Source organism: Mustela erminea, chromosome 8, assembly GCF_009829155.1.
Source record: "Mustela erminea isolate mMusErm1 chromosome 8, mMusErm1.Pri, whole genome shotgun sequence".
In the NCBI taxonomy this organism is placed as follows: domain Eukaryota; kingdom Metazoa; phylum Chordata; class Mammalia; order Carnivora; family Mustelidae; genus Mustela; species Mustela erminea.
In genome coordinates, this window is record NC_045621.1 from 31,756,052 (window position 1) to 31,774,489 (window position 18,438).

Below are 18,438 nucleotides of genomic sequence, written 5' to 3' on the forward strand. Positions count from 1 at the left end.
GCTTGGAAAGGCAACTGTGTTTAGGAGCGCTAAACCTCTTGTGAGATTTTCTGTCCGTTCCACGGTTTTCCTTGGATGGAATCCCAACAGGTGTTATTGCATTAAAAAATTACTTGTTATCACGGGGGTGACTCATACCATCTGAGGTAGCTTAGCAGAATTTATGGTTCTAGTAAGCACTTCCTCGTCGCAATCCTGACTATCCCCCCACCCCCACCCCCACACACAGTACATCTTCTATTGCTTTTACTGGCATCTGTGTTGTTTATCTTATTTGATTTCATAACAATGGGTGAGTATCATTTTCATCATTTTATAGATCAGGAGAGTAATGCTTCAAATAATACTGAGCCATAGCCTACATTGAGTGCATCAGCGTCGTTCTACAACTTACGCCTTCCGTGAGACGACGCCTTCTGTATTTTTACCTCCTTGAACCCTGCCTGTGATCCTGAGAGGTGGTGCTTGCCAGCCCATTTTACAGATCAGAAACTGGTATCTAGAAAGACTGAATAACTCACCCGTGATCACATTGGCTTGAGTGGACTTGATCCTGGCATCCAGGGCCTCGTGGGCTGGAGGCAGCTGCTGCTGTCAGTTCTTAGAACAGAGCTAAATGACATGAAGAGCTTCTCCTCTTTTTTTTTTTTTTTTTTTTTTTTTTAATTTTTTTAAGAGGTGTTAAAACCAAGGCTTTAAGCATTAAAATCACTTGCCCAAAGTTACCCTCTTTTTTTTTTTTTTTTTAAGATTTATTTTTAAGTTATCTCCACATAGAACCTGGGGCTCGAACTTACAACCCCAAGATCAAGAGTTGTTTGTTCTACCAGCTAAGCTAACCAGGTGCCCCCCAAAGTTACCTTCTATTGCATATTTGCTATGATTGTGTTTCAGGTTTGCCCATCTGACATTTATGAACTCTGTATTTTATTTAAGTATCTTTTATGTAACTTTCTTGACAAGTCAAAGTATTTCATCCCAGAAAATTTAGACAAGCGAGCCTTTTAGTTAGCTAAAAGACATCTGTCAAGTCATCATTTCCCTCTTCTGTCACTTACCAGGGTATTTAACCTGGCTTTGGATTCCACCATTGGATTTCATGGAGCAGAGATGACTGTGAATGGTTATTGACCTAGATTCTCATGAAAAGACATGGCAGACCGTGCTTTAGGAAGAGTCACTATCCAGAGTTACTGCCCCATCTCTTGTCTTCCACTTTGGTGTGGTGGCACCCCTACCAAAAAATAAAGGCTTTAAAACAGTATTGCTGTTTCTCAAAAAGATGAGAGACCATTTCATTGAATCTGCATGGTGGTCGGCTTTGTAACGTGAGGCAAAATCTCACTTTCTGCTAAGTCAAGTTATTCTCCATTTAGTAAAATAGCAGTGCAAATATCAATACCACAGTTCATCCTTGGGAAGCTCCTTTTTGTCTGCTCTTATGTTACTTATTTCTATACTGCTCTTTTAAGATATCTCTTGGCATTCAAAATGAGATGGAAGTAAAATGGGAAAGCAAAATTAGGGGAAATATGGATAAATTAGGAGATAAAGGCCTAGTCTGAAGTGAAATGTAGCTTACTGATTCAAAGTTGAGCCGCAAATTTGTCTTTGACTTTGTCCTAACCAAACCAAAATGAGATTCAGTTACATCCACTAGGAAACATTTGGTTTATTCCTAAGGGAGCAAAACTTCTTCTGACACACAGAGTTCATAGAATCATTGAGCTCTGTTGCTAAATTATTTTCCTAGAAATAGTTTGGTATCAAGCCTCCCCATCGTGTGTGAGTACCCCTTTTGACATTTCCTCATAAACTTTGTGCATTCTTATTTTTAAATCACTGCTAATTTCACCAGTGGAAAAAAAATGTTATCTCAGTTAATTTTCATTTCATATAGTTTTAGTGAAGATGAAAGCATTTTTCAGATTTTTATTAACCATTTATATGAACTCCTCTGTGAATTGTTATTCTGCCTTTTGAGTGTGTGTGTGTGTGTATGTGTGTTTTTAAAGAGAGGCTTTAGTTTTTAAATGGATTTTTCATCAGTTATAAAAATGATACTGAGCTATTGATTTTTTTCCATGGATCAGAGACCATGTATCTTTACAAATAAGATTTTTAGAAGTTTGAGACTTTGAGAAATGGTATTTAAATTTATGGTGTCATTAATAGTGACTTAAAGCCCTTTAAACCTGAACAACACCGGTTCCTTTGGTTAAGTGTCTGACTTGATTTTGGCTCAGGTCATGATCTCAGGGTCCTGGGATTGAGGCCCATGTCTGGGCTCCATGCTTAGCAGGGAGTTTGTTTGAGGATTCTCTGTCTCTCTCCCTCTGCCCCTCCACCACCCTCTAAAATAAATAAATCTTTTACAAAAATTGAATTTCAGTGCTTTTCTACTGGGTATCCAGTTTGGGCACAGACCTCACCACTCCCTGTTGTATTACCCTTTGTGACCACACTGGCCCCTTTCAGGCATTTGAATTTGGGATTCCTAATTTCAGGCACCTAATCTTTCTGACTCATAGTTTCTCTGGCCATAAATAGCTTACTCCAGTGACCGGCCCTTAGAAAACCTGGTTCCTGATGCCTGAACTCCAGTAAAGTTAAAATTTGTCTCGAGTTTTTCCTTGCCTTTTTTTCTACTTGTAAACATTCTTCTCATTTGTAAACAAAGCACGTTTGCACATGAGAAAATTTGCAGATTTTTTCCTAACATCAAAAGATCTGTTCCCCACCATTCTTACTTAAGTATGACTATTTTAAGAAATTATTACCCTATCTAAACTATTCTGACAGTTTTTCTGATGGCTGCTTCTGAATGTTTTCAGGCAGAGTTCATCTCTCTTCTAAGAATCCATGGCTTCTGCTGACATCCCTGATTGGAAGCCAGGCCCGCATGTGGGGGGTAGGACGGGGGGGGGGGGCTCCTTCCACTTCCATCCTCAGCTCTGAGGTCTGGTCAGAAGGATCTGGTCCTGTAATACCATGAAAGGAACACCAGGCTGATGTTTATAGGCAGTGTTGTTTGGTTCCCAGAAAGAGAGACCCACTCAAAGTTGCTCGGGAAAAGGGGGACTTAGTGTAAGATTCCAGGGAATCTGAGAGCCAGAATGTCACAGGGCCAGACTCCTGTGGACAGTGTGGTCCTCTGCTCAATGAAGCTGGGACCCCATGTACTTGCTGCTTCACCTCCTGTTGCCAGCTGGTCACCTCCCAATGGGCCTTTCCTTTAGATTTTCAAGACCAACGGACCCAGCTCAGTAAGTCTCATGATTCCAGCCATCTCGTGCCAGTCCAAACTTGGTCCAAACAGCTCTTTTGGGGTGGGGATAGACAGTTAATTGAGGCACAGAGCCACGGGCCAGGTCAGAATATCAAGACTTGAACCATAATCCTTGCAGTGAAACCTGCGCAAGGCGGGTGAGGATTCCCGCCAGCAGCGCCCCTAGCTCTCAAATGGAAGGACTCAGCTAGACGATGCTCAGAGGCCTGCAACACAACACGGTCCTGAGTCCTCTTTGTATGTCTGCTGTGTGACCCTTAGAAGAGCTTCAGCTATGGTGTGGAGTAAGAAGCAAAAGAGCCAGTGCTGGGCCAGATCACATTTAAATAAACAAAAACCAAACCCATGTCCTCTCTTTTGCAGACCGAATGCTAATGTGGCTTTACTAATTTTGTCTCTTTGCGGTGAATCCCGTCAGTGTTAGTGCAGTTGACATCCATATCCAATCCATTGCCGAATAATTGTTGGGCTGCCCGCTGTTTGTGTTCAACAGGATCGAAGGAACACTTTAAAGGAAAATGCTTAATTGCTTGGCAAATATAAAAGGAATCTGAACAGATTTCTTTTTGCCAGGCCCTTCTGTTCCTAGTCTTTTCAGTCATATTCACACTGGAGAGCTGAAGTTTGAAATGATGCATTTCACGTGGCTCACATGCTGATTACTGAACACTAGCTGGCTGATATCTGTGGTTCAAAGACCTGAAATTTACACTTACACTGTGCCCGTGATCTAGACAGTGTCTAATGGCCATGGAGTCTAGAGTAATATTTTATAAAGCTGACCCATCAGTTCGTTAAGAGGCAAACTTTGTGATAACCTGTCGCAGTGGGCAGAATGGAACCCTGTCTCTGGACGTGGGCAGGCTGCCATCTGGCTGTCCCACAGGGGAGTAAGGAAGAAGAGGGGAACGGCCGCCTAGTCCCTGTAATTCATTCCCCTCGTCCAGGGTCACTTTTAGTGCCCAGAGATGACTTTAAATGTGATTAACTCCTAATCCTCTGTTTAAACCACTACCACCGTTCACTTCAAAAGATTGCCCTGCTCGTAAAATTGGTTCTTGCCTGAGATTAATGAGTCTTGAAAAGTATTCAACACTGGCCAGATTGTAACCCACGCTAACTTGCATTGAATGAAGCAGAATTAGGCGGCAGAGATGCTGCCCAGTTTCTCTGAAGTAGCATCTCTTAATTTAGTTTTAGTTAAATATTAAGTAAATGGCTCTAGGGGGTTTCTTTTGCAAACTCTATTGGTTTGGTTTTGAAACGCAGTAAGGAAATAGTTTGGTTTTAGTCTGGGTTCAAAAAAAAGAAAAGCTTAAAACTGGTGAACAGATAGTTTGGGTCTCTCTTTGGATCGTGGGTCATTCTCATTACTGGAGAAATGACCCCCCCATATGATGCCTGGAAAATGTGCCCACATTCTTCCCTACTCCTCCTGCCACCCCGCCCTCCAGTACTGTCCCTGCTCCCTGCCCCTTAAGACTGCAGTACTGGATTCAGTTTGGTTCTGTTTTGATTGAGCAGAATTGTAATCCTTCCAGATAGTGGCCCCCCTTTCCAAGTATCCCCTTCTAAATGTGCCACTTAATTTATCTTGTGGGTATGTGATGGCTTTAGAGCTTAGTTAGGTATGAAGTTGTTTGTTAGAAACCCCAGGGGCCTGGAGATAGGATGCCTTTATGGAGCTGCTGCTTTTTTTTTTTCTTTTAAATTAACATATAATGTATGATTTGTTTCAGGGGCACAGGTCTGTGATTCATTAGTCTTACACAATTCATGGCACTTACCATAGCACATACCGTTCCCAGTGTCCATCACCCAGCCACCCCATCCCTCCCCCGCAACCCCCCAACAACCCTCAGTTTCCTGAGATTAAGAGTCTCTTATGGTTTGTCTCCCTTTCTAGTCTCATCCTGTTTCATTTTTCCCTCCCTTCCCCTATGATCCTCTGTCTTGTTTCTCAAATTCCTCATATCAGTGAGATGATATAATTGTCTTTCTCTGATTGACTTATTTCGCTTAGCATAACACCTTCTAGTTCCATCCACATTGTTGCAAATGGCAAGCTTTATGGAGCTCCTAAAATAATGCGAAACACTAAATATTTCATAGAGTTTTGTGTGCGGTTAGTCCTTATCGGCTCCCTTTGGTTTCCTGGAAGCATTTCAAGTCTTTTATAAAAAACAAACAAACAAACAAACCAAAACAAACAAACAAACAAACAAACAAATCGTATTCGCCAAGTCCTGTCCAGAGCAGAAACTGAGAAACAGACAGGCAGGGAGGAGCAAAAGGCATTTGGGACTCTCCGAATTCACTGGAGTGGCCCAGGGAAGGGGGTCGGGGGCTGCTGTGCCCATCTGCCTGTGGGACAGTCCCTGCAGGGCTTTACAAAGTACCCTCCTGGATGGGACTTTTGTCCCAGATTCCCTCCCTGTCACCTAATCCACAGGCCATGGGTGGTGGGGGGCAGTCTTTCAGATAAAATTTTCAAATTAAATCTTAACAAAACTCATTTTTTTTTTTCCTACCAATCAATTCCATTTACAAAGCTGTATTCTTGAAATGGGTCTGCTTAGGGTCTGCTTATAGACCCTCCTCTCCACGCCAGAACTTTTATATCTATGAACCCCACTTTGCAGATGAGAATACCGAAATCCAACGGGTTAAGTGACTTAACCCAAGGGACAGAACCAGTGAGTAACACAGGGAGGGCTCATCCCTGGTTCTAGCTCCAGACTCCAGGTCCTTCTCCTCTTGCTTGAACTGTGGCTGCACTTGGCTCATTCACCACCCACCCACCAAATGCAATTCTTCGGGAAACACTCTGGGCCTGTGAGGTTAGAATGTCTCCTTTACAAGTGCCCTGTGGGGTACGACAGCCCTGTCACAGATTTCCCATTCACCCCTCACTTCTCTGTGCAGGGGTCCCTGTGAGTAACCCGCTGGTCAGACCACGTGCCTCAGATCTGCTCCACTTTTCCAGAAGGCCTGGAGCCCAGGAGGGTGGAGAAGGGCTTTGGTAGCTTTGTTTCAGGGCTGGAAGCCTGAAGTCCGTTGCCTGCCGACCCCGTGGGCTGGTCATACCTGGGCCCACTCTCCACGTCCTTGCCCTAGCGTGCAGAGCGGTCCAGTGGAAAAGGAGGAGCGAATACAAGAGTGGCCCTTTACCCACGAGGAGATGGTGATTTGACCCTCTGGGGGCTATCCTTGCCTGAGGAGACAACCTCCTGGGGAAGGCTAGCCTTTTTCTTGTCACCACCATGCCCTGCGTGCCTTGTGTTTCCCAGGCTTGTGGTCTCCGGGCACCTTCATCAGCGGTGCATTCCACGCCTATGGGCCCCTCAGTGCAAGGATGAGGAGTCTTACTTTCCTCAGCAGCTCTCCCAGAGCTTTTGAGGGTCGGGAAATTTCACCTTTGCTGGGAAGGGGAAGGAGAGGCCTTCGGTAATTAAGTGCTCTACCTGTTTATAGCTGGAAGGTCATGCTTTAGTTAGGCCTCTGGAATTTTCTGGAAGACTGAGACCTGCTAGACAAACCCAGTCTTACTAACCTGCTGGCTGTCCTCTCTCCTCCTCCCGGCCCTTTCACCGGCGCAGCACCAGAGCTTCCCAGAGGAGGCAGTTGTAGCCTCTTCTCCCCAGGGCAGACAGCGTGGGAGGCTCTCCCCAGTGGGCGGCCCAGCTGCCACCAGCCCCAGTCAGGCCCTTTTGCTCTGGTGGCTTCTGCAGGCACACACAGCAGCCAGGAGGCACTAGGCCTGCTTGGTGGGAGTCGGACCTCGGTCATCTGAAGGTTAATCTGGGAGACTGAGGCTTGCTGGCCCGATGGACTCCAGAGGCCCCAGCTCTGACTCTGGTCCATCTGCTGGCATCGGAGCCCCACTCCAGCACTGTCTTCAAGGGTCTTTCCTCTGGGTGCAGCCCATTTTCTCTTATCTTGTCCCCTGTGAGGTGGAGAGAATATATACTTTTCAAGGAGCCACAGTATGAGTGCTTATGAATACATGACGGCCGAAAATTCAGAAGCGTAAGCGACGTGCTCCTCCCAGGAGCACAGCCTCTATGCCAGCTTTCAAGAGCATGATGGCTCAGCGTGGTGACAGCCATCATTTGTCAAGTACCAACTCTGCTAGGTGCAGACAGTGGACTTACAGACATTACTGAGCACACTAGAGGCACTGCTGTTATTCTCCTCCTAAAGGCAAAGAAGCAGTGAGGGCAGAGACTGGGTTTGAACCCATGACTCTCTGATCCCAGAATCCTGGCCACGAGCCACTGCCATCAGCACTAGCCTTTTCCCTTAAATACATTCAGTGTACCTCCACTTTTTTATGTATTTAACATGCTCGGTTTTATTTTTTTCATTTTATAAGTAGCAAACTCCGTTAATACAAAAAGGTAGAAAATAAGAAAAAGTTTCCTAAATTCTACCTCCTTTATTGATTGGGGGCCAGTTCACCCCTTCCATCTCTTTGCCGCCCCAGCCACACAATATTTGACCACAGCATAGGGTTTGCGTACTGCTTAGAACATTAAAAAGGGCTCAACATTCACGCATGAATACAGAAGAAAAAGAGGGAACCGGGTCGGGATGACTCAGGAATCTTTCAGCTTAAAAGGAATAATTGAATGAGAGGATGGTTTGTTTGCCCTAAGAGGTAGGAGACTTGGATTCTAATCCAAGTGAAAATTGCTCCCTATTTAACACAGCGTGGGTTTTGGCAACCTGAGAGGGGCTCCTAGCTTGCCGCCTGTTCGAGGTATGCAACCTATGGTAGTCCAAAGTTTACTAGTAGCTCCTCAAATGACCTTTCTGGGCCTGACCATCTATGAAATATGGACTTGAACAAAATAACCACAGGGCTCCTCTTATTTTGAGAGTTTTGCAATTATAAAAAATATTGATGCAGATGGTCTTTCCAGAAAACAGTCTTTAATCCTAAGATCTGACTTTGACAATGCATCTGGCCCCATAATATTTCCCTGGAGAGACACCCCCTACACCTTGACTGGGTTAGCTCCTACTGGTTTTTCTGGGGTTGCCCATGAAGAGCTATAGTGGTTCCCTATGAAAAGGGTCCTTAGTGGAGCCACTCCAAGTCTGAGTCCCTGCGAACCATTTGGCCTTCGGGCCGAGGAGGGACAGAGGGACTCACTGAAGGTTCAAGACTCCTCCTGGTTTGGGCACAATGGCAATGGCAGACATCAAGCGCGCAAATCTAGCTCTGAGCTTCCGTGTGCGCGTGCGCACTGTGGCACGTATGAATTCATTGTATGGCATATGCGCAGATTTAACTAGAAAAAGATGTTGGTTTTTGTTCTTTCAAAATTAAATTTCTTCTGGCATTCATAGGCACTGAAATCAGAGGGGAAAAAATGTTTTGTTCAACTTGAAAATGTTTTTCAAACACAGAGCAGTTTGACTCTAGAGGATGGGAAATGACGTTCTGAAGGTTTTTCCAGAAACTCTTAACTTGGAAATTAACAAGCTGTGAGCAGCCGTAAGCAGGCTTCCTTTTAAACTAACAGGGCTATACCAATAAAGGCTCAGTGAAAGAAATAAAAGCTGATTTCTTTTATGAGGCCATAATAGAAGGTGCAGGCAAAGGAGAAAATGAATCTGCATGTAATAGTAACGCTACAATCCACCCGGGTGGGAGAGGGGCTGCCCGTGGGAAGTCTGCCCATCCCCGCCTGACCACACCCCAAGAGGGCTTCGTAAAGCAGGGGCCGTGAAACAGATCAAGGTTGAGCAATTTCCAGTGTTTGACTACATAATTGGAAAAAACATTTAGCTAGAAAGAGGGGACCCGGGGCCGGGGCGGGGGGTAGGGGATGGAGAGGGGTGGATTGAAAGTCTCCATTTTTCTGTAGCCAACAAAACTCACAAGGTGACTGTTTCATTGGAATTCATTAAAAACAAAAACAAAACAAAACAAAAAAACCAGAAACTTGTTCTGTTCACTTGGGTAAGTAAGCATTCCCAAATCGCTAAATGTTCCTTTGAGGCTTTTGCTTATTGGGGCCTGGATTCAGAAATTCAGAAACTTAAATTTGTACTGTAGAAAGCTTTTCAAATGTGTAAGACTGAATTTTATGCTTAAAAAAATTTTGCTTAATCTACAAAGAATGTTTGACTATTCCCCCGCCCCGGGGCGGGGGGGGGGGGGGGGGGCAATTAAAAGGGTATGATTAACATTGAATGGATTAAATAATTGAAACTGTCAAGAACCTGGGTTTCAGAAAACCAGGTGCTCATCTATGCTAAAAAACCTCTCCCTTACCTACAAGAGTGTTGAAGGTGTGCTAATCGGTTACCTAGCTCTCTTATGAACATTGATCTTGGGTAATTGTATACATTCATGAGGAATATAGTTTAAAGAAAACCTATGAAACAATATAAAATAAAACTACCTAGAGCCTTCTTAGGGGGTCATCTTTAAGATTAAAACCTTAAACACCATTCATGAGATGGATCCTGGTTCAGAAAGTAATCTTGAAAAATGGAACAGCAGCTTCTGTGATTGCGATTACCCTACAAAAGCCAAGGTGAATGGACAGGCACCCAAAGCAAAACCCCTGGATAAATTCTCTGTTGTGGTCCCCTGGCCATTTTTCACCCTTTGCAACCTGAAACGCTGGGAGTATGTGCATTTACACACCAGACATTGAGACAAGTGGGAAGACAAGCATGAAGGCGACTCCTAAAACATCTGCCTCTTGGGTTCTTGGAGAGACATCAGGCTTGAGTGTCTACCTGTAGTTTTTTGTTTGGGGATCTTGTGACCATAAACTTAATGCATTAGTCATTGCTACCAGTGCTTTGGTCCTCAGCTACGTCCAGGTGGACCCCTGGGTGAGTAAAAGCAGATTAAAATGTGCTTGTCTCTTAAGATGATGAGATGGTGCCGGAGTGTAATTTGATCTTATGCCTGCTGTGTGAAACCACAGGACACAAGCAAATGCTGTAGAAATAGGAACTGTTGCATTTCTTTATCTACAATATGATGTTGGAAGCATGTTGCTAGGTTCCACACATGGAATAGAAGTTCCGTGAGTCAGTCATTGTTTCTAAAAATAATATTTAAAAAAAAAAAGAAGCCTACAAGCCCACAGATGGCATAACACTTCCAAATATGTTCCTTTCCCCCCACCCCAAACATATTTTTATCTCAATCTAACATCATTTTGATAAGATACTTAATACCTACATTTACATATGATGAAATGAAGGATGTGATATTGATAATCCTGCCCAATCCGGCCACCTTCCCATGTCCTCATACTGTGTCCAGCCTAAAATAAAGGGTGTTTTGGAGGAAATGAAGAGTCTTTGGAATGGGCCCAGTGGGTTAGCCTGTGGGTGGTAGAGAGAATGTTCATGGATGGGCGAAGGCATCTCTTAGGAAAGTTCAAAGAAAAACAATCATATAATGAGTCACTACCACATATATGGGATAAAAAGAGCAGGATTTCAAGACCTCTAAACCTTCGGTCAAGACTGGATCTTTTGGTTTCTTCTGAAGGAAACCTTGTACCTTTTCACCCAGTGACTCAAGTCCTGGTTTCACTTTGCAAGTCAGCTTCTCTGAAAGTTCCTGGCAGTTTTCTTCAGCTTGTTCTTAATCTAAGGTGATGGTTTGAGAGCCTTAAATGGGTTTGCAACCTCAGAGCTGATCTCAAAGTACTTTCACCAAAATCCTTTTAAACCTACACTTTCTCCTACAAAGCAAAACCCATTTAGGTAAAGTTCTCAATATCTTCTTCCCTTTCTTTTCTTTTTAAGCCAAGAGCATATCTGTTGAATTTTACCTGAAACACGGAAGACAATCCTCCCCTCTTTTGTGTTCCAGGAAATGACTCACTACAAGGACCCACCCTTCCCCAGGTGACTTCAACAACACTCACATTTCCCCCTTATCGACCTGTGACAAGGCCAGACTCAACCCTTCAACTCCCATTTTTTGCCTTGTCAATGATTTGAACCCTGTCTCCCCTGACCAGTCTGGACAATAAGTGACTTGACCAAACTTGGAACTTCTCTCCCTGCCCACACCCCTGAACTTTGACCCACCTTTGCCCCATACAGCACATAGCCCCTCCTGAAGGGCCCCCCTGAGAATAAATTGAGCTCAGGGTCCATATGCTCTGACCTACTGTCCTGTCTACCTCTCCATGCCCGGGGAACGTCTTCATTCCTTCCTAGTAAAGGAAGGCCCTTCTCTGACTAATCTTTGAATGCTCATAGATCTCCCAGTCAGAGAGGTTGCCTGATTGCCATAGTCCCCTCCATTTCTTGCAAGAATCCTTTCCAATAAATCTCTCCTTACCTGAATCCACATTTAGGACTTTTTTGTTTGTTTGATGGAGGCAATGAAGAAGCTTGGAGAATTCCAAGGTATTCCAAGGTATTTAGAATAAATACCTGTGTGGGGCGGCACTACCGTTTTCTTCCAAATACTATTTTGTGGCAAATTTTAGTTTGTGTTTGTTGCCCTTATGCCACATACAGTGTTTTGTGTTGCAGAAAAACTTTCAGGAAGGCATTTGAATTTCTCCTCTAACTAAGGCAACATGCAAATAACAAAATGAGGAAACGGGGCCCTCTTGTTCAGGCTGGTATTTAGCCTCACTTGGGCTAGTGGTGGAAACCAGATAGAGATCTAAAGATTGCTGCTTGAACAGGAAATAGGTTCCTAACTTTATTTTTATAGTGTCCAATCACAAGCATTAGCTAGGATTGATTAGATTATAAGAGAGGCAGTTGACCCTTGAACAGCATGGGTTTAAGCTTTGCAGGTCCAGTACACTCAGATTTTTTCAGTAACTGCAGCCTACCACTATAAAGGTGAATGCATTTTTCTTACAATTTTCCTAATAACATTTTCTCTAGCTCACTTATTGTAAGGATACCATACATAACACGTAGAACATAAAAAAAAAAATGTGTTATCTAGCTGTTTTTATTATCTGTAAGGCTCGTAGTCAACAACAAGCTATTAGTAATGACATTCGAGGGGTGCCTGGCTGGCTCAGTCAGTAGAAAACGGGACTCTAGAGATCCTCGGGGTTGTGACTTTGAGCCCTACGTGTGGTATCAAGTTTACTTAAAATAAAAAGAAAATGCGTTTTTAAGTTACACGCTGATTTTCCACATTTCCCCATGTGCCTCTAACCCCTATGCTGTTTCAGGGACCAACTGTATATTCAAATGTAACTACAAAAGCATCTTCCACAACCAAACATTGCATTATTTCTGTATGTTTTCCCCCTTTATTTTAGGGCTGGCTTTCACAGCATTCATGAGAACCGTTGAGAACCTGCTCTCTAATACCCCCTTCTCCATGGGGTGCAGACAGTCTATTAACTTGTTTTATTACTGTTTCTAAGTGAATAAATAGTTCACAGAGATCATGGATTTTTAAAGAGTGCTGTATCACTTTCAAATAATATGTGGAAAAACTAATTCTATTAGGTCATGTGCACTGTTGATTCAGCTTTATCAAATGTGTGTTCTACTCAACATGCTGGTTAATTCAGGGACCTTGATCTCATGAGATGTAGGATCAGATCTGGAGTAATCAATCCTACAATTTTTTGTTCACCTCAGTAGGTGAGCCTACAAGTTACACAGTATCAAAGAAGGTGTTATATAGCATTGTATGTAGATTCTCAGTTCTGTCCTAGAGCACTGGCTACAAGCTACAATCCTAAATTACTTACCGATACGCTCGACTTGTTGACTTTTATTTTTTCATGAGCTTCTTGGTAGATCCAAAGAGTAGGACCTTTAAATCAAAACATCCGAATGATCTCCCTTCACACAGGGAGCTGTGAAACAGAAAAGCTATAAAATAAACACGAGCCGCCTTAAAACTGTTCATGTCCACTGGGTCCTCACGTCTCAGATTGATCCGCTTCCTGAAGCAGTGAGCAGAGCCATTCTCCAGAGAACCATGAGCAATGCACTTATTCATTTAGTAAAGATTTTTGTTCTATACTGTGTCCTTGTAATTTTATATTTCCCACATTTCTGGAAATATGCCTTCAGTGCAAGCCTGCATCATCTTTATTTAGCGCTATTGCATTAACTTTCTAATGAATCTCCTTCCAGCGATTTAAATGTCCCCCTCCCCCCCCACACCCACAGCATGTAGTGTGACCTCTCATGCAAATCTGACCACACACCACTCTTTAAAACACATTAATGTCCAAACACCTTAAAACTACATGTAAGGCCTTTTACAAGATTCCTGCCTAAATCTCTACCTTTAGTCCTTCTTCCTATCCGTTCTCTGGAATTGCAGAAATCCTGGTGATGACCCACACTCCCATCTCAGGGTATGCATTTTAGGCATGCCCTGCTCTGCTTTATGCTTCCTTCCCAGAACTGCCACTGTCTCTCATGATGTCCCCAGCCCCTGTTTGCTGCAAGACTCAGCACCGGCTTCGTCTTTAGAAAAGTCACCTGGATCTTGTATGTGCATTCCCTCCTAGATGGCTCCTTATTGTCCCTCAAAGCTACCACATAGTAGCTACTCAAATAATTGGGTAAAATAAATAAAGGCTGTTTCTACAAAGATGACTTAAGAGTTGTCCCCTCTTGGGGACAGACCTGCAAAGAAGTATCGAACAGTTCAGTGTACTTAAGGTACTCTCAAAATCTACAAAATCCTGGGGTAGTGCCCTGGAGAGCTTTCCAAGTGGAATTCCTCCACACCATCTGGAATGGTTCTCCAGTGTCCCTGCTGGAAAGTTAGGACCCACATTTGGTCGAGGTTCCATCAAGGTGTTTTCAGTATGAGATTAATAATTCTATTTGTTTCTGACCTCATAAATAGTCAAATCAGAAACCAGACTTCGTTTGCTTTTTAAAAAGAGGGTCACTTTCTTACCCTGTCGTTGTTGGGCAACAACTCGAATCTTAGTCACTCATTTATTCCTTTAACCAACATCTGACGACACTAGCCTAAGTGCTGGGGAAGGAGCAGCAAACAAGACAGATGCCCTCCTGGGATTACCATGGAGGCAAAATAGAAATAAGGAAATTGATACAGTCGAGATAGTCTGATTATCATTTGGGCCACAACTAGGGGGAGAGCAGAGACCTACTTGAAAGATCAAGAAAGAGCCCTTTGGGGGAACCTGGGTGATTCAGTGGGTTAAAGCCTCCGCCTTCAGCTTAGGTCATGATCCCAGGGTTCTGGGATGGAGCCCCACATTGGGCTCTCTGCTCAGCGGGGAGCCTGCTTCCCTTCCTCTCTCTCTGGCTGCCTTTCTGCCTACCTGTGATCTCTGTCAAATAAACAAAATCTAAAAACAAAAAACAAAAAAACCCGCTTTGTGCTGTTTCATTTAACCCAAGGCTTGAAGGATGAGGGGGAGCCAGCCAGGTGGGAGGCTGGGGCAGAGATTTCCAGGTTGAGACAGGTGGAAAGGGCAAGGATCCCCCGCTGACCCAGGCACTATTCCAGACTCCGTGTCTCGAGTAAGGCGGGGCATCTGCTCAGGGTAAGGGTGGGACCAAGAAAGTAAAAATACATAGTCTAAATCGAGGCAGGGTAAAATTCTATGAAGAAACATAAAAAGGTGTGGGGAGAGATAGCCGTGTTAGGGAAGGGGGTCAGGGAAGGTCTTTCCCAGATGGTAGCATTGGGGCACAGGGCTGACTTGACACGTAGTTACTTAAAGCTCACGTGCAAATTATGGCAAATCTGGAATGTTTCACATTTAGCAGCAGTCTTTCTTTCTTTTTTTTTTTTTTAAAGATTTTATTTATTTGACAGACAGAGATCACAAGTAGGCAGAAAGGCAGGCAGAGAGAGAGAGAGAGGAGGAAGCAGGCTCCCCGCTCAGCAGAGAGCCCGATGTGGGGCTCTATCCCAGGACCCTGGGATCATGACCCAAGCCAAAGGCAGAGGCTTTAACCCACTGAGCCACCCAGGCGCCCCAGCAGTGGTCTTTCTATATCCACAATGTCTGTATTCATTTGGAATTCATTTGGAAACCGCGGTTCTCAAGAAGTCTGAACGACCTGGCAAGCAAGACCCGAAGAAGAAGCTAGAAGATGGGAAGATTTTTTAAAAGCTCCAAGCCACCTTCCAGGGGGTCTTTTCCATCTTCGAAGCAAACTTGGGCTGTGATTCAAATCTCTAAGATGCTTTGTGGAACTTTGCACAAAGGCTTGTGTTGCCCACCACTGCATGGACTGTGGCCTTCCCGTGGCTGGTGCAAGTGAGGGACAAGGGTTCAGCCAGAAGAACATGGATGTGCCTGCTGGCCCAGAAAGCAGACACCAGCTCTCAAGCCTCTCCCATTACAAAGGGTCACCGGGAGGTTATAGCGCTGGTTGCAGTCCCATTTGGGGGTTGCTGACTGTGTGATCCCCAGCCCCCCCTAATAGAGTTAATCACTCACTGGCCAACTGGAAAATCAGTGGAGCCTGTGTCGCTCATGCCCGTCCTCCTCCAGACTCCCTCCTTTGCCTCCTGCAGAGAGCAGGCGTCAGGCGGGGGACCCTCTGGGAGTCTGTCCCTTCCTGCTCATAGATCTGTGCTTCTGGGGAGTCGTCTAGCTCCAGGGGAGGAGGGCCAATTCTTCTCTGCCTGGAGAAGCCTTGTAATGAAGCCTCCCTCTGGAGAGGCAGAGGAAGCAGGGAAGACAGGACATGAGGGGGAAAAACAAAACAACAAGAGCAAAAACAAAAACAAAACAGTTTTTTGGAAGAAAGACATTCTTGCAGCCGAAATGAAAAGGAAACTTGATTTTCAGAGATGACAGGCTCAAGACTATTTCCACATCTACCACCCCTTGTCAGATGCAGCGGCATCTCAGTTTTTAGGGGGTGGGAGTTGTGTTTTTGGGGTTGGTATTGTTATGTTTACACCAAGCAAGCCCTTCCATAGAGCTCACTAGAACCAGAGGTCTCTTGGCAGAGATCCTGAAGGATCAGGGTACCGGCGGCTGACATGAAAACTTACAGTGTTACCTTCCCACGTCCGGCTGGCTCAGAGTCGGTCTGAACCATTTGGCTGGCAGAAAGATGTCACCTGGAGAGGAATTAACCCAGTGTGTCTGGCTGAGTGGGTTCTTGCCTGAGGCATGAAAACCTCCACCTGGATGTTGGGTGGGGGCTCAAGTACTCTCCCCTCTCTAGAAGAGGCTGTCCAAGGTTCAGATGTTTCCCAGGAGTAAGGTTAAGTCTTAGACCAGGACCAGATACTTTCGTAAGTGGGATGGCAAGCTGCTGTTCCCAGGGCTATGATAGTGGGGGAGGGGAGCAGCAGAGTCCTGAGTGTGTGGGTCCTAGTCATTTGAAATAATGATAGTTGTTCAAACAAAAGTTTGAACAACTTTTCTGAGTTGTATAGGAATTCAGGCTGTCAAACCCACCGAGGCAACCTCTAGCTCCAAATGTTCTCAAATCTCAAGACCCTCTCTTTTATTTGAAATAATGATAGTTGTTCAAACATGAGTATGAGGGGCGCCTGGGTGGCTCAGTGGGTTAAGCCTCTACCTTTGGCTCAGGTCATGAGCTCAGGGTCCTGGGATCAAGCCCTGCATTGGGCTCTCTGCTCAGCAGGGAGTCTGCTTCTCTCTCTCTCTCTCTGCCTGCCTCTCTGCCTACTTGTGATCTCTCTCTGTGTGTCAAATAAATACATGAATAAGAGTATGAAATTGGCTTTGCCCCGTGCTGATAGCTCAGCCAGTGATGTCAGCCTGAGAGTGGAAATAAACGTTGTGTAAAAGAATAAAATAGAAGAGACCATTTGACTGTTCTCCCTGATTCATTGAGTAGATACATAGCCAGGCTGCCCTCACCCCAAACTGACATCATCCACGTTGTCCTAAGTGAATTTTCCTCCTTACATCCTATGATTAGGGCTTCCATAATTTTGTTAGCTTGCATATTGAATTTTTATTCTTATGCATTTCCTTAGCTCTCCATTTCCTTTCCAGCCTTTTAACTGGTAATTTCGTTTGCTCAGGGACTGCAGCACAAGAAGGCACCTTATCAAGAAAGCGCGCCTTCCGCGGGAAGGTGTGGCTGTTCGAGTATGAGGAAATGTCGTTGGCGGTACCAGCCTTTAGAGACAGAGAGCACCCAGACCTGAAGTTCTGGGGACTGTCACCCACTGTTCTCACTCCAGTTAGCTCGATGTTAAATTCCTTGCTGAGGAAGATTTGGACATATATGGAGGGAACAAATCTGGGCAAGCAGACGGCCCCTAACCCTTGAACTTCCTCCAAGAAGGGCCATTAGCACACTGTTTTCCTGATTAAAGAGGGTTGTAATCCCTTCGGGTTACAGCAGGAGTTCCCTGAGCCGAGCCATTAACTGTGTATCTTTCTGTGCAGCACAGTTCAGTGGTCCTGGGAAAGGCAAGCCGAGACGCAGCTGATTGCACTCAGAACTTGAACGGATGAGGCTGCAGGCTTGACTCCTTGAAGTCTTTAATCCTTCCAGAAAGAGAGCTTTCTTTTTTATTTTATTTTAATTTTTTTATTTTTTTAAATTTCTCTTGTGTGACCACCATTCAGAGCTTTTCTGAGTTGTATAGGAATTCAGGCTGTCAAACCCACCGAGGCAACCTCTAGCTCCAAATGTTCTCAAATCTCAAGACCCTCTCTTTTACAGGAAGCCAACTTGAAATGACCCAACTCTGACTAAATGTGTGAGGAAAGCCTGGAAAACTAGGGGTCTAATATCAGACTGTTAGCCTAAAATTAGGCTCAGGGTCTGTCAAAATCAGCATGATGGCCACCCCAACTTCCCCACACCCAGAGACTCCCTCCTCCACAGATGCTGCCGTAGAACATAGATTTTTTTCTCTTGTCTCCAATTTAAGACTAGACTCCCTCTGAGGCTAAAGATATCTCAAGATCTAGTGAGCCTGAATCCCATTAAAACAGTACCTACGCTTTTTCCAATTGATTTCTTTTTTCTTCAGAAAATTCTGACACACATTATAGAAAGGCAAATGCTTTAGTCTACACAGCTGTTTTTGTTTTATTAAATGTTTGGGGTTGGGTGGAGTTGAAAGGGGACATGTAAGAACATTTGTTTTTATGACCAGCAATTTTTAAGACAGATGCTTTACGGTGAAGCAGAAGTTACTGGGTGTCCCTACCCTGGCCTGAGCTTGA

General features: G+C 44.5%; 1 protein-coding gene across 1 annotated transcript in view; it reads left to right on the top strand.

Annotated features, from left to right (window-relative positions):
- The window catches only part of SGPP2 (sphingosine-1-phosphate phosphatase 2), a 105,466-nt gene that overhangs the window by 47,470 nt on the left and 39,558 nt on the right, over window positions 1-18,438 (top strand). The gene's annotated exons all lie outside the window — the stretch shown is intronic.